The sequence below is a fragment of the Helicoverpa zea genome, chromosome 14 (genome assembly GCF_022581195.2).
Source record: "Helicoverpa zea isolate HzStark_Cry1AcR chromosome 14, ilHelZeax1.1, whole genome shotgun sequence".
NCBI lineage: Eukaryota > Metazoa > Arthropoda > Insecta > Lepidoptera > Noctuidae > Helicoverpa > Helicoverpa zea.
The window spans coordinates 10,288,899-10,294,659 of record NC_061465.1 but is presented as its reverse complement, the minus strand read 5'-3'; the positions used below and the strand labels follow the sequence as shown (position 1 = coordinate 10,294,659).

The window sequence follows — 5,761 nt, the reverse complement described above, 5'->3', positions numbered from 1 at the left end:
AGAACCCTCAATTTAGGTAAACCATTGCGGTGGTCCCTGGGAAGACAAACTTTTGGTAAAGTGGTTCCTCACGCCAAAAAGGTTAAGAACCACTGCATTAGAGGGATGCATCAATCTTTTGAAACGTGGTCAACTGGCTTAGGTATATGTTATGTAATGGACCATTGCTGAACAGACTCATGATGACTAAATGCCAGTTTCTTCAACAACCGCGTAAAACTTTAGGCAACAGCTCATAAGAAAAAAATTATAAAGGATACACAAGTATTGTGTATAATTAATAGAATGAATTACATTCGATCGATTGAAGGCACACAACTTAGCACATAAGGTTAGGTGTATTCCACCTTCATGCATTATTTACAGGCATCGCCCGTTCTCAAGTTCCACGAAATATCACCAATTATACCGGCCTAGGTCGAGCACTTACTGTGTCCTAGCTTCGTATAAGTTTTATTTCTTAGAAGTGCACCTTTGTACTATTTTGTTATCTAACACTCATTTATAACAACAAAAGTAGGGTCAGGACCTACATTATTTTTTTTGTGGTATAAATGAGAACTCCCAGTTTTGAGGTGGCCAAAAGCTGGTTAAATACATATCTTTCCTTGCTTGTTTTGCCTTTACTAAACGTCTGGAAGCTTAATTAAAAAGGCTAAACAGCTAAAACAAACAAATCTTGAAGCAGTACACACCATGACCTATTTTGCATCCAGCATAGTGGGGCAGTCATCTTTCCTTATTTTTCTTCCTCCAATACTGTAAATCATCATCCTCCGAGCCTTTTCCCAACTATGTTGGTTCTTCCAATACTATAAATAAATGATTAAAATTATATAATTTGTGTCTGCTATTCCAGATGGCGCGCTTCGTAACAATAACCCCTGATATGAGCGAGGCTGTCATTCTTCACCTGAGGAACAACTTCTTCGCTGACGAGCCTCTGAACAAGGCGGTGTCTCTCTGTCAGCGAGGCGAACCTCATGCGGCGTTGGAGAGACTCTGTGCTGTCACTATTGCTGATGGGCTGTCGGTCGCCGCCGTTGAGGGAGATACGGTAGGTGGTCAGGATTTCCAAGTATGATGGTTAGTCAATAGTCAGTAGAAACCTTAGGGAAGGAGCTTAGGTAAGTAGATTGGTATAGGGCCTTCGAAGTCAAGTTTTGGGGCTATAAAGGTGATCGAAAAGTTAACTTACGGTCTTGGGACTTAAAAGGTTGAGGGCTCCAGAATAGTCCAGAAGGAATATGAAGGGATTTGGGTCGGTTAGAATATTCTTTTCGGTTTTATTCACAATGTTAGGGATGGTTTTAAAGATTTCCTAACTCGTAGGTACGGAAAATAAATTAAAATTAGCAATTAAACTGTTTCCAGGTGCTGGGAGTGGGTCTGAACGGCATCTTATGACCCGGCGACATCGAGCAGTCTATCGAGAAGATCCAGCAGTCGTCAGACGAGAAGTACAACAAGATCTTCACTATCCTGTACTCCGTCAGCCAGGAACTTGACCTGTTTAATACGTTTCAAGTGAGTTCATAGCCCGTACGTGGTCTTTTAGTAAGTTTTTTGAGTACTCCAAGTTATGTAATTGAAGGCGTGAGTGGGCCAAGGTGTTAAGTAAATTTTTACCTATATTTTTTTGTAAATATGAAGAATACTCTTTTTTAATATAATAAAAAAAAGTAGTTATTCTTATAAACTGGTAATTTGTGCTTTTAAACTTTAAGTTTTAATTGCTAGATTAATGTAACTATTTGTTATTTTTAAATGCTCATTTAGAACTGCTTGTGAACACTTTTGTCCCTTCTTCTGTAGGTTTTTGGGATTTCAAATTCTATCTGAGGTAAATAAAATCCTTTTTTTTTATCTCAGACACCTAATTTTAAAATGAAGAATATGAGATACGAAGTATATATTAATTTTGAAATACATAGGTTTTAATAGGTAATTAAAATAATGTCTACAATTTCAGGTAGACAAAATTCTAGAATGCAGGATAATATCGGTGGACCAGCAGGCCAGGGGACGCGGCCTCGCCAAGGAGCTGATGTCCAGGAGCATAGACATTGCCAAGGAAAACGGATTCAAGGTAACCGTCATAAAACCACCTTGCCTTAAACTTTTGTAGTGTTGGATTTTCAAGTAGTTACGAAGTCTCTGATCCTCAAAGATTGTAAAGTAGCATATTCCGATGATACTTTGCTGAATCATCATCATCATCAGCCTATCGCAGTCCACTGCTGGAAACCGGCCTCTCCAAGGGCACGCCACTGAGATCGATTTTCGGCTTCTACTTTGCTGAATAATGTAAATAATTCGCCCATTAATCCGGGATGAAAACCTTGTAGGTAGGTATATCCATAATTCCGGGTGAAAGCCTCGTATATTGAAGTATGTAGGTCTGTGTAGTCATATCTATGGTCGATGGTAGTTCCTCATACGAATTTGTGTAATAGTACGTCGTATTGACCTATTCGTAATCATGAATTAATATTCATTGTTTGGGGTAGACAGTGTTTGGATCCCCTCTGCGTTGTCCTACTAACCTATATCGATGTTTTACTTACATAATGCACGCAACATTATTCGCTAATGTCAACAAGAGGGGTACTACGCTAACGGAGAATCGGTTCATTGAGAATATACTTAATACAATGGATAAATTACGTAAATTCAACCTTAGTCATAAAAATTAAATATTCATAGTCAAAAGGCAGTCCAGAAACATATTATTATATTTAGAGTACCTAGATTTAAAGGGCTCCAAAGTTTTGACGCCGACCACCGCGCCGAGTCGATTATCTGAATTTCTGAACGTAAGATATCTAGGCAACTAAATCTTTTGGGATATAAAAGAGTTACTAAACCCTAGAAATAACTAATAGAGGAATGAATTTGCAAACGTAAATTTTATCTAACTTAAATGTACTTTTTTCCAGCTGTTCAAAGCCGACGCGACCGGAGCCTACTCTCAACGCATCTGCAGTTCTCTAGGCATGGAGATCATTCGCACAGTCCGCTATGCCGACTACAGAGACGCCTCCGGAACTCCTGTGTTCGACGTACCACCGCCTCATAACGCCCTCGCCATCATGGTGCGAAAAATACCCTGAACATCTGGTCAAACAGTACTTCATTTTGGAAAGTTCAAAATAAGAGTTGGTATGCTATACAAAAATATTGTTTTGCTGATCCGGGAGATAGATAAAAAATATTATTTTCAACCCTTCAGCCGCTCATGATCCGTTGTCCCCTTGTGGCATATTTCGTGATTAGTTTCAAGGGGCCCGGTAAGTTAGCTGGCGTTACCTGCCCTCTTTACATGTACTTATTATTAAATTGTTATCGGCAGGTGTCATGTGTATTATATGTAGTTTCATTAAAGTGTTCTGAAAGGGGCTTTAACGTGTTGGCTTCGTCCCCACGTTCGTCTTTTGAAAAGTACAGGATTAGCCCGGAGCTCTACGCAAGACATAATATATATATATATTATATTGTTTGGTGTTTTATAAGTAGCGACATGAAAACTGCAAAACTGATTAAATGTTTTAACGATACATTTTATTGTCCATAAAATAATTTTTATTAATAATAACTGTATGCGATTTATTTAATGAAATGGAATGGAATATACTGATTAGATTGCCAGTTGTAAGATATTGTCGAGACAATAATTACATACTTTTGTTGTTTTATCCTAAAAGTCTGTTCACTGTTAGAAATGTTAGGATAAAATGCTACATTTATCACACTTTCAAAGCTTAAGTGAACACCTTATTATAATAAATAATTAATACATTAAAAAACAATAATATTTTAAAATATGGTAGGTACTTAAATTCCATTTTTACTAATTTTGTTTACCGTAGGTGTTATGGCCAATAAACTCAATGTATACTTAGGTACTATTAAAGAGTATTATAAAACCATAGCGCAAATTAAGCACAAATTTTAAACATTTTTTTAATAAGTTTTAAAGTGTGTAAACACTTAAAAGTAAACGTACAATATTTGTTATCGTAATGAATATATTCGTGTGTTGAATTGTTTGAAAAAATCACTGTGAATGAAAATGAAATTGGGCAAGTTGTATAAAAATAGAAACTTATTATGTATTAAAAATAAACCCCTGGTATATAGTTCCGAACTTTGTAGGGCCTAGATAGAGTTTCATTCTTTTCTCGATTAAAAAAAGAAAAGAAAAAAGTCTTGGTTACTTGCATGTTTCTTATACATTCATATTCACAATGTTTTAAAAATATATGTATACTTACGTAAAATGAATTTTATTGTTTAAAATCAATATATTTTATACTATCGAGAAAATACTAAATTCTATACATTTTATTGGAAAACATTTTATACTAACTTTGATAACTTTACTATTTTAACAGTATTTAAAAACTATATGTACATTTTATCGTTTGTAGTGAATTTACACTTCTATTATCTGTAGTTACTATTAATAAAATAAAAAAAACAATATTATCGAAACTTTAAAAATCACGTAAAATGTTGAAAACGCTGATTATAATATCTATAATATATTTATCTGTGTTAGATAAAGTAGTTACTGTTGTTGAAGTTGTATTCAATATAACGGATTATATTAAAACTACAAATATAAGAAAAAATGCATTTTCATTTATTACCTACTGTATCTTCTTATTTCCCAGCCCTGATTTGCATTTACTTATTGGGACGTAAATTAATTATTATAACGTAGATTTATATAAAATTAAATATAATCCATTACTTTTATACATATTTATTTACTTTTTATTCGGTTTTTATCCGGTTAGACTGGAAGCTGACCCCAAGATGGGAAAAGGCCCGAAAGATGACTATTTACTTTTAATTAGAAATTATACATACATATATATAAAATTATAAAATACTAGCTGTTGCCCGCAACTTCGTCTGCGTGGGCAATATAGAATAGTCAAAATACTACTTATCCCGCAGGTGCATTCTTTCACGTGACAGTATAATTAGGATTAGCACTTAGCAGTCGCATAGATTCATTGATCAAGGTTGTGTTGTGGATGTGACCATTTATCTAAACAAAAGAAGTAAAGTTTGTGACGTTGTGAATATCTCTGGATCTAGTCAGCCAATTTGGAAAATTATTACGTATGGTGCGTAAGTAATTTTCACAGGAAACAGTTATAATCTATGTCTATATGCTTTGAGTCTGACAAAGCTGTCATTTGTACATTTTCTGCAGCTGCTGCGACTAATCAGAAGCCAGAAAGTCTGTCAGTCTTACCATGGATATCGGCTTGTGTAGTTGACTGGATTGAAGATAGGTAGATAGGTAGTCGCTCCAAGCAAAATATTGGTACTCAAACAGATTCGGTGACTGGAAGCCAACACCAACATAGTTGGGGAATAGCTGGATGGATGATAAAATGAGTCATCATCATCAGCAGGCGCATAGGGTAGGATAGTTTCACTACTGGGGAGAAACACTTGTATGACGGGGATTTTCTGTGCACTTACTCACTATGGTAAGGCTGACCCCACATTAGGCGTGCGCGATCCTCGGGCGTGTGAGTAGCGCGGGCGTCGCGAGCACGCTGCATGAACGTCGCGTTTTGCTGCCCTGCGGCATGTGTGAAGAGTGCAAGCGACGCGCTCGCGGCGAGCACGCGGCGCTCGAGTTGCGTTCTTACCCCTTCGCCTGCTATCCCCGCCGCCCACTAAACGCCTTAGCAGTTAAACGTCAAGGAGAGCGGCGCGTGCGCGCCGCGAGCGCGCT

The 5,761-nt window shown here is 36.7% G+C and overlaps 1 pseudogene; it reads left to right on the top strand.

The window, feature by feature from the left end:
* The first annotated feature begins 859 nt into the window (after positions 1 to 859).
* On the top strand, positions 860 to 4,548 carry LOC124636404 (annotated as a pseudogene).
* Positions 4,549 to 5,761: the final 1,213 nt, after the last annotated feature.